The sequence below is a fragment of the Chiloscyllium plagiosum genome, unplaced genomic scaffold, assembly GCF_037043375.1.
Source record: "Chiloscyllium plagiosum isolate Xiang-an unplaced genomic scaffold, Cpla_swu_hap1 HiC_scaffold_5, whole genome shotgun sequence".
NCBI lineage: Eukaryota > Metazoa > Chordata > Chondrichthyes > Orectolobiformes > Hemiscylliidae > Chiloscyllium > Chiloscyllium plagiosum.
The window spans coordinates 61,404,272-61,415,175 of NW_028270143.1; the positions used below are offsets into that span (position 1 = coordinate 61,404,272).

The following is a 10,904-nucleotide window of genomic DNA, read 5'->3' on the forward strand; positions in this document are numbered from 1 at the left end:
AACAGGTTTATTTGAAATCACAAACTTTATCCACTTCATCCTCGACCACAACATCTTCACCTTCAACAACCAGTTCCTCATCCAGACACAAAGAACAGTCATGAGAGTCAAATTTGCAACCCAATTTGCCAACATTTTCATGCACAATTTTGAGCAAGACATTTTTTGTTGTGCAGGACGTCCGATCAATGCTATACAACAGATACATCAACGACATTTCCCTTGCTTGGACTCATGGCGAGGAATCACTGTAATGACTACATAGTGACATCAACAAGTTTCATCCCACCATCAGACTTACTCATGGACTACGCTTCAGAATCAGTCTCATTCTTGGACACACGCATCTCCATCAAGAATAGCCAGCTCAGTACCTCACTCTGCTGCAAGCCTACAGATAACTTCATGATGCTGCACTTCTCTAGCTTCCACCCTAAGGAAGTCAGCCCCCATGGACAAGTCCTGCACCTACCCCACAGGATCTGCTCAGGCAAGGAGGAATGCAATATACACTTAAAATTCTTGAAGGATGCCCTCATAAGAAAAGGATATGTAACATACCACAACAAAAAGACCACAATGACATCCTCAGAAGACAGACACAGGACATGACCAATAGAATGCCCTCCTTCATCCTGTACTTCCCTGGAACGGAGAAACTACGTCATGTTTTTTGCAGCCTTCAACATGTCATCAATGACGGTGAGCATCTCACCAAGATCATCCCTACACCCCCACTTCTTGCCTTCAAACTACAACCAACCTTAAAGAGACCATTGCTCACAGCAAACTCCCCAGCCTTCAGGACAACATCGACCACAACACCATACAACCCTGGCCTGGCAATCTTTGCAAGACATGTTAGATCATCGACATGGATCCTACCATCGCATGTGGAAACACCACCCACCACCGACACAGCAGATACTCATCTGACTCGGCCAATGTTGTCTACCACATACTCTGCAGGAAAGAATGCCTCGAGGCATAGTATATTGGCGAGTTCATGCAGATGCTACGACAGCGAATAAATGGACAGCATGCAACACTCTCCAGGCAGGAATGTTCCCTCTCAATTGGGGAACACTTCAGCTGTCAAGGACATTCAGCCTCTGATCTTCGGGTAAGTGTCCTCCAAGGCGGCCTTCGAGATACAGAACTCAGAATTGCCAAACAGAAACTGATAGCCTGGTTCCATACCCATGAAGATGGTCTCAACCGTAATCTTGGGTTCATGTTACGCTACATGTGACCCCATCACACTGTTCTGTGTCTGTAAAATCTTCCTTACAGTCCTGTTATAACACTATTATCTTAATAAATGTGTTATGATCTCTCTACCGTAAGTATTCTGTAGAGTTTTGGACTGCTTGTTACTTTGGTTAGACCCTCGGCATACAACTCTTATACCTATCATGCTATTCCAGTCAAATAAAAACCAAAAGAGCTACAGATGCTGTAAATCAGGAGCTAGGGTAGAAGTTGCTGAGGTCTCAGCTGGTCTGGAGGCATTTGTGAAGAAAAATCAGAGTTAATGTTTCAGATCCAGTGACCCTTCCTCTGGTATTTTTTCACAGATGCTGGCGGACCAGTTGGACTTTTCCAGCAGCTTCTGTTTGTGTTCCATGTTATTCCAGTCTCCAGCACCACCTTATATTTCATCTTTTGTAGTTGTCTCTCTCCCTCATTTAATCGGATTATAGGGTATCTCTTCAGTTGTTATTCAGCTGTTGACACTTCACTCACACTATCTAACGTCCTTGGTCACCTGCAGAGACTTATTATTTGACCCTTCACTCACACCATTTGTATAATCTCTTAATCTGTCTGCCTGTGATCTCTCTACCGATAAACTCTGTGTTCTGTGTGCTTCCCTCTCACTTCACCTGACAAAGGGGCAACACTCAGAAAGTTTGTGATTTTAACCAAACCTGTTGGACTATAACCTGGTGTCGTGTTATTCTGACCTTGTCCACCCCGGTCCAACACCAGCACCTCCACATCATGACTATAGGACCAGTTACCCAATCAGTTGCTATAATGATTGTGACGATAATCAGAGAATCCAGTCTAGAGTCCCTCAGATTGTTAAATCAATCTGCATTATACCATTCTAAAAAAAAAATCAAGTTAAGAGAATACCGATATGTTTTAAATAAGCTTATGTCTCACAAATGAATGGATCAAAAAGAGGGATTTGTCTGGATTGTATGACTCTTTAAGACATACAACAAATGGAGTTAATCATTGACCCATCACAGGAAATCAAATTTGTATCAAATCTTTGCACAAGTTTGGAGATATTATCCTAACGGTGTACTATTGGGGACAAGCTTTTGTGTCTCAAGAGTGTGTCTGAGTATTTTTGCTTCCTACATTTACAATATTCCCGGCACTCATCATTTGAATAAATTTGACATTCTGAGTATGTTGCTGCCTACAAAATGAGCAGCTTGAGGGAATATATACAGGAGAAACACAGCAGATAGGAAATTTGAGCTCCAGCAGTCCTGGACACTAATACATTTGTGTGTGCAACAGGGGATTGGTAACCTCAGTCAGCTGAATGACTGGTTTATGGTGCAAAGTGATACCAACAGTGTGGGCTCAATTCCTGTACTGACTGAGGTTACCATAAAGACTCTGCCTTCTTAAATTTGTCCCTTGCTTGTGGTGTGGTGACTTTAGACTAAACTCACCAACATTTAATTTAATAAACAAGTAGTACCATAATAACTTTATAAGAGGAATTACTAAATTCCTCCACAGTGAAAACTTTTGCCGACACACACTCAGATTCACTGATGTACTGGAATTCATGTTGGTCAAGGCCAGGAGAAGGTGACTATCGTTTTTGTGTCTGATCGGTCCTCTCCACAGGACAGAGCAGTGCAACAAGCCAGCAGTAAATGGCTTTTAGAGTGGAAGAAGACGTGCAGAGCATAAACATTGGAACAGAACAAAAAAATTGCCTGCTTTTGTGCTGTTAAGTTTGATGTTGTGTGTTGACTCCTATCAACACATAAAGAAAACTCAGGAAAAGATATCATTGATAAAAGAACAGAACAAATTCCATTGCCAGGTATCTTGCGAAGTATGCTTACCACAAAAGGCTTCTTTAAAAGTAATCTTTAGCAACCCACTGCCCGCTTTCTCCAGAGATGTCCTTACATCTCTTTGTTCACCATACAGGGTCATACTTTCTCAGAGCAAGTGATAAATTATCATCACGTGGAACTGAACATGGCATCACATAATTTTCTTGAATTTTTATGGTCAGATCTCCAAAACTGCCCATGGTCCACCCTTTGACAGACTTAGGTAGAAAACCTGAAGCAAAGAGTGACCAGACCCTGACTGACTGAGATCCTCTCTCTCTTCTTCTGAGTGGTCATGCTTTTTACCAGTCAATTCCACTATTTTCTCCTTGTAGCAAGTGAAGAGTCTGATGTTTGTGATCTCCCTGCTCATCTCCCACTGCACCGCGCCGCCCCCCAATCTCCCTCCCCACATTGGTCTTAGTTCTCACTGCCTGCTTGTCAGTCAATTTTTCCTATAATAAGACAAGCAGAGGGATTGAATAGGATGGAAATGGAAGGGAAAGCTATCAGTGGTGGTGTAGGAGTGGGTGAGGTAATGAGGTGCTCCTAGTGAATGTATAGGAATTACATTGTGGGGATCTCTTGGGTGCGAGCTGTTGAATAGACATCATACATCATACATGTAATGCAGAGTTGCAGTCCATGAGCCTTGGTGAGATGTTTATCCACTGACAGAGTTAAATTCAGTAGATGTGAGGTAGCAGATGATGCCAAGTATTCTGAGAAACATAGAAACTAGGAGCAGGATTCAGCTGTTCAAGTTTACTCCACCATTGATTACGATCATAGCTGTTCTTCATCTGAATGCCATATTCCGCTTTATCTCTATACTCCTTCCTGCCTTCATATGTAAAGGCCTATCAGTCTTTCTCTTGGATATATTCAGTGGTGTGGCCTTCACAGCCTTCTGTGGTCAAGAGTCCCATAGGTTCACTACCCTTTGGGTGAAGGCAGTTTATCTCATCTCATCCTAAATGGCCTACCCTGTATCCTGAGCCTGGATCCAGACTTCCCATCCAGAGAAAATGTATTCCCTGCATCTAATCTGTGCAGCTCTATTAGAATTGTTTATGGAGTCGTAGAGTCATAGAAATGTACAGTACAGAAACAGTGTGGAAACTGGCCCTTCGGTCCATGCCAACCAGATATCCAAACCTAATCTAGTCCCATTTGCTAGCAGCTGGCCTATATCCCTCTAAACCTTTCTTATTCATAAAAGCATCCAGATGCTTTTTAAATGTTGTAATTGTATCAGCCTCCACCACTTCCTCTGGCAGCTCATTCCATACAGGCATCACCCTCTGCATGAAAAGGTTGCCACTTAGGTCCCTTTTAATTTTTTTTCCCTCTCATTCTAAACCTATACCATCAAGTTGTGGATTCCCCCAACCCAGGAAAAAGACCTTGTCTATTTACCCTATGTATGCCCCTTATGATTTTATAAACCCCTATAAGGTCACCCTTCAGCCTTTATACTTCACATCAGATCCCCTCTCAGCATTCTGAACATGAGAAATTACAGGGCCAGTTGAACAAATCTCTCTTCATAGAACAGTCCTGTCATCTCTGGTTTTGACATAGTGAACGTCCACTGCACTCCCTGCGTTCTTATCCCTCTGTGGGTATGGAGGCCCAAAACTGCATACAGTACTCCAGCTGTGGTCTCAGCAAGGCTGAGTAGTGAGATATTCCTACATCTGACTTCTGCAATGAAAGCCAATATGCAAATTGCCTTTTTAATTGCTTCCTGCACTCTTGTGGAATACTTAAGATCATTGACTTTGTACATGCGCTGCTGGGTGTTCTGTTTCACTCAGGATACAGCGCAGATTTGGATTATAAGCTAGGTCTTTGTTGAAGTTTTATAAAATTTGGGCCACATTTTGTCTTTTCTTCAATCTCATTGTCATTTGCCCAGCAGCACTCCACTGCATGTGGACTTCAAATCAGTTTTCATTCATTAAACCTTTCTCAAAGGTGTCCACGCATCAACCAGCTCCAACTCCAAACTTTGAGGTTAATTTCCCAAATCACTCATCAGGAAAAATTGGTACCTGACCAAAATTGGCAATTTTATCGTAAAAAAGGGAATTGGGATGAACCAATTTTTCAAGAACTAAATTAAAACAGTGGGGAAAAGATGTGATCCAGGAGCATGGGTCAACTATACGTCAGTTTGTCTCCATGGTTAGGAATATCTGTGTAGATGGCAATCCATATTAGGAAATAAACAAGTTAGTGACAGATGTTACCTTGAATTTTTTCAGGAATCGAGCAACATGCAGAAGACAACCCTTCTTTTTATTGTATACTTTGTCGTCAGGAGGCCAGTTGAACCAAGGGTGAACTACCCTGGCGACACATAGTTCTCACCTGCCACAGCAGCTATGTGCAATAATGGTATGATCTGGGTCCATCCAGACCATGCTGCAATGTATGGATGAAACAATCAGTGAGTAGTTTATGGGAGGATCAATAGGAGTTGAGGGGAACGTTATATAAGTGTTGAAACCACGGGCGACTGGTAAGGATTCTCTACCAGTGAGTGCATGGAATTGGGATGTTCAACCATTGGTCCAGAGAAAGGCTTGGAGCTAGGCCAATGATGCCCCGGAAAACTCGGTCCTTATTTCATTTACTAATTATAGATCGTAAGTGCTCCATGCTTGCCCAAGAACTACAAAATGGCTTTAAAATACACAGGCAAAATCCTGTATGGCAATATCCACCATGAATTAGTACCTGTGCTATTAGCTATATCCTGAACTCAGCTGCCAGAGTGGTGCCCTTTCCAACATCAGAAATTGGACCTAGATTTAACAGGTTGATTACTGGGACAGAAATGGGTAAGGCCAAACCCAGGCCAGTGGGGTGCAGTAAAAGAGATATAATTAACAATTTGGCAACAGCTTACGGAGAAGGAGTGTCCACAGTACAAGACTCTTGATTTCGCTACTTTGAACAATAAATGCAGGTATGAGCTCAACAAGTTAAACAGGCCTTTGATAAAATCATTCAGGACAATAGGCAAGGTGCCGAAGGGGAATTAAGGGAAAAACAGGCTAGCCAACATTTGACAATGGTGCTAGAAGGTAACCCAGGGCAATAAATGAAATCATTCAAGGAAAAATAGATGATAACAATAGACAGCAGAATCAAACCCTATGTAGTGTCTATGGGTAGTGAAAGATAAAACAGTTGAGAGAGAAACTGAAGCAGATTGGGCAAGGACAGGTTCCATCTTGGATTAGTGATGAGTAAATAGAGTAGTTCTGTTGAAAGGGACACCCACTATTTCAAATTGCCAGTTACAGCAACTGACCAATGTCTGGTTTGACGATAACTGCAAGGGAAACCCAGAAAAGGCTTTAGGCATAGCATTGGAGATCCAAATCATAACATGAAATGAAAATGGATTAAAAGTCTTTGACGTTGAAAATAATCACATTATCCGAGAGGGAATGTCATTAGAATATGATGACATCCTACCATACACTATTGTAAAAGAGGGAAGGCTTGTAGGTACCACTCTGGATAAATATTTGCAAACCAAACAAGTAGTTGTGTGCCCCATCTTGTGTCTTTTAATGGTTATGTCAGGTTTTTGGACAAGCACCAACCTAGACTGAAATACAGAAATTCCAGAGTCTGTGAAATAGCTCCACAGAGGCCAGTAAACTATCACCAAGTCATCCTGCATTTACATGGGGAGAGTCCTTGACTTTGGCACAGCCTCATCAGAGTCAGCGCCCAGAATGTTAGAATTTCTTCCACTTTTATCTGTCATGATCTGTCAGCCAGGGCTCCCTGATTGTACAAGATTAACATCCCCAATTAGGGAACTCATATTCTATGAGGTGCAGTTGGCTGACCTTGTTACAATCATTACACCTGGACACTGATATCACCCAAGCCTCATATAGGGGAAGGAGAATACCATATCACAACTTCTCTCAAACATTACCAATGCAGAACCTTCCCCGTGACATCCACAACACCACTTTATACACTAGACCCCACATATTAGCCAGGGTAGGCGTAATTGAACTCATTGACATACACAACACAAGTGAGATCTTTGTTAATGCCATTGATAAATTTTGATAGGCTTTAGGAGATTATTTAGAGAAATATTACACTGATATAGAACACTTACCAGAAAAATTACAACAGATCCAGACACAATAGGATAATGCATACAAAATGTTTGCTACCGTAGTCCAATAGACTGAGCAAGTTCAAAAAGATATCGAATAAATTGAAATCATCAGCTGATGGGATGACTGTTGGAATTGAGAACATGTCCTCTATATTTACCTCACCGCATAATGTGTCTGAGTTAAAAAGGGTTACTGCAAACTGGTCAAGGTTAGTCAGGATACATTTACCTGCCTTTCACTGCACAACAATTGTGAAAAATGGGTGTAAGAGGCCACAGGACTGGTGGCGAGTGTGAGTGTTGACTCTATATTGGGACGTGTAAATAAGAACATGCCTATAAATTGAGTCTATGTTCTCCTTCTCTGTCAATAATGATTTCAAAGGAATGATTCAGCAAATTGATTGCCTTCCGAATTGGTGGATTTGGAATAACGTAGGATAAGCTAGATTTGTTCAAATGTGACGATTGATAACTATTCACACAGCTGGCAGAGAAAATATGGATGGACAAAAATACTGATGTTTTAAGAGAACATCTTCTGGCAGGCAACAATCTAGTCTTTGTATCATTAGAGATGAGTATCATTAGTTCATGGAATTTGCAGTGTAAACAGAAAAATCCTTATGGCCCCATTATCTGCTACAATAGATTTCATTGGGTTAAAGTGCCTCAGGAAATTTTCACTAGTGATGTGTAATGTACACTTTTAGCAATAACCTGGCAGTAGTTGTTCAACTCAATTTTCTGGTCACTTATCCAAACACTGAATTTTCAGGATACATCTTGTAATTTATGACAAGGCATCCTGACAGACTGAAAGGGAATTATAGGCTTCAATTAAGTTATTGGATAACTCATTAATATTACTTCTCAAGTTCAGAACAAATGTCTGTGCATTTCTGCAATATTAGATGGTATAAGTGCTTCACAAAGACAATGGTGGTCAGTTGCTGCATCCCTGATGCATAATGTTACAAAAAACACCGGAAGTTGAAAACAGCACCTTGGATTATCAACGCTAAGTAAAATACAATTCATTCCTCCTACCATAGTACAGAAACTAAACAATTCATTGTTTATTACAGAATATTTGACAGATAAATCCAGTGTTTTGTGCAGGGCTACATGCAGATAAGAAATGTGTTTTTGGTAAACTATTGTCATACATATTTTCTTTTCTAATGATAAGAATACAACCAATCTCTCAAATACAGGAGGAAAATCCAACTGACATCCAGCATATAAATTTTATTTACACAGCTTTATCAAAACTCTCAAAGGCACCAGCTTGAAAAATGTTCACATAAATATGTAACCATTTTATACTGTGCACGCAGTAATCAATTGATCAGTGAATTCCCTGATATGCAACCTCAAGGGAGGTTACTGTTATGATGCCTTCATTGCTTGGCAGTCACAGTAAGTAGTGTTGCTTCCCCAGTGAATTTTACTGAGTAATACTTAACTAAGTGAATGGCAGCTGTTATAAATTCTTCTGAACAATGCTTAATAGCAATTTTCTAAATTTGACCAATATAATTTTATTAGAAAACAAATTGCTATACTTTAATCATGAACAAAGTGGATTAGGTTCGTGAATCATGCAAATATTTTCAGTCAGCGTAAATGGAGTAGATGTGAGTTGGTTCCTCATTTGTCATATTAAACTGTCACAATCCACTGCCCTGACTCAAACGGCAAAGCAATATTGTAAATACTGCACCGCTCCACATAAGGTTATGGAGATGTAGACTGGACCTTTTGGCATCTGTGTTATGGCCATAATATAATGTTAACAGATCTCCATTCTGGTGTTCATGATCCTGTGCTTATAGTCAGCCAAGAAAATGCCAATCATAATTGGAATGAGCTACTTATTTGGTATTCTTGGTGCCGTCTAAACAGGTATTTCTACACTCATAGGTGTATGTGAGAGGATCAACTCTTGATTTCTGAATCCTCCCCAGTTAGTTTGCAATAAGTACGGCTGAAATCAGACAGCATTCTTCAGTGTCTAATGTAGATCTATTAAGTGCTCACATCCAACTTTCAAACTGCTACTGTTAACTCCTGTTAGACCATGCTCCAATGTTTCTCCCCAACCTTCGCACCAAGACTCAACTGAGGGCTGCTGCCAGAGAGGTAGGTGGCCCGAAACTCAATTCAACTAGAAGACCTACTGTTTGTCTGTTAGCTAAAAGAGGGATGAAGTTGACTCTAGGCTGAATCTGATCTTGACCTTTGGGCTTCAGTTCCACATTACTGTTTGCACACCTGAGACTGTAGCAATATGAATCCAGGTGATATAAGAACTTATTGAAAAGAAAATCTCTCAGCACGTGGATAGTACTGGAAAGACCTGCACTTACAATTGTTCATCCCGAGTTTCACTAAGAATTCAATGGCAGGTTTGGTAGTTGGTAGACTCCCTTGAATAACTTTCTGTGCCATTTCAGAAGTCAACTAAGACTCCAGCTAATAAGTAAAATATTCTTACTTTAAAAATGTCTTCATAGTTACTGTTTAGATCAGTGTGATGCTGGAAAAGCACAGCAGGTCAGGCAGCATCCAAGAAGCAGGCCTGACCTGCCTGACTAATTTTGTTTTGAAGCGAATTCAAACTCTCAAATTGTCATAGAGGATTTGAAACCTTTTTTTCTTATTATTGCACCCTGTAACATTACCAATATAGTGCCATATTTATTGAACCATGAGGCTTGTAAAATACCAGCATTATAGCAATGGGCAATCCAGCTGAGGAAATAAATGATCGTACAGGCCACATTTTGTTGACTGATGTCCTTATGTACATTCCCCAGAAACTGGGACAGCTCCAGCAGCCAGAAATTAATGCTGTGAACCATGACTTACAAACAGCTGTGAATACACAGCACCTGGAGCCCAGGAAATCTCAGAACCACTTTTCACCTTAAAGCATTTTCTGAAATATCAAGCTGCTGAAAGTGGTCACACTGGAATGTTCCATTGTTCAATGTTTTAAACCTTAATTATTCAAGATGTTTTGGGTTTTATATCCCAGATAACAATCATGGGTGAACCCTTGCTCTTTCCTCTATCAGTAATGTTTACACTTGTGTTATCTAGGCATGTAGTATGCCTTGGGAAACTAAATGCAAACTATTTTACAGATTATTTTAGCTATAGGTTCCATCTCGTGCCTTCATAATATGTCTTATCTTTGCAAGACAGCAAAATCATGCTGCAGTAGAAATTTTACAAATTTGGAAAAATTCAGCAGGTCTGGCTGTATCTGTTGATAATGGAAGTTAACATTTTGAGTTGAATATTACTCTTCTTCAGAACTAAAGGAAGGTAGAAATGTAATAGTTACATGTTATTGAAAGAGATAAGGAGGAAGCAAAGAACAAAATAGAAGGACTGGAACAAAGGTGGGGGTGGGAATAAAGATGACAATGACAAAGATATGGATCAAAAGACAAAGGGAATTGCATTGGTTGTAGTATTTAAAAAAGCTATTTGTCCAGTGGTAATGATCTATCAGAGTAATAAACAGTTCTATCTAAAATCTGTTGAAGTAGAAGGGTGAAAGGGTAGAGTTGTAGGGATTTGAGTGACATGACTATGGTAGGATTTGTGGCAGGATTGGATGAGAGGTCCAG

At 40.4% G+C, this 10,904-nt stretch overlaps 1 pseudogene; it reads left to right on the forward strand.

Moving 5' to 3' along the window:
* The first annotated feature begins 234 nt into the window (after window positions 1-234).
* Window positions 235-10,196, forward strand: LOC148149945 (uncharacterized; annotated as a pseudogene).
* Window positions 10,197-10,904: the final 708 nt, after the last annotated feature.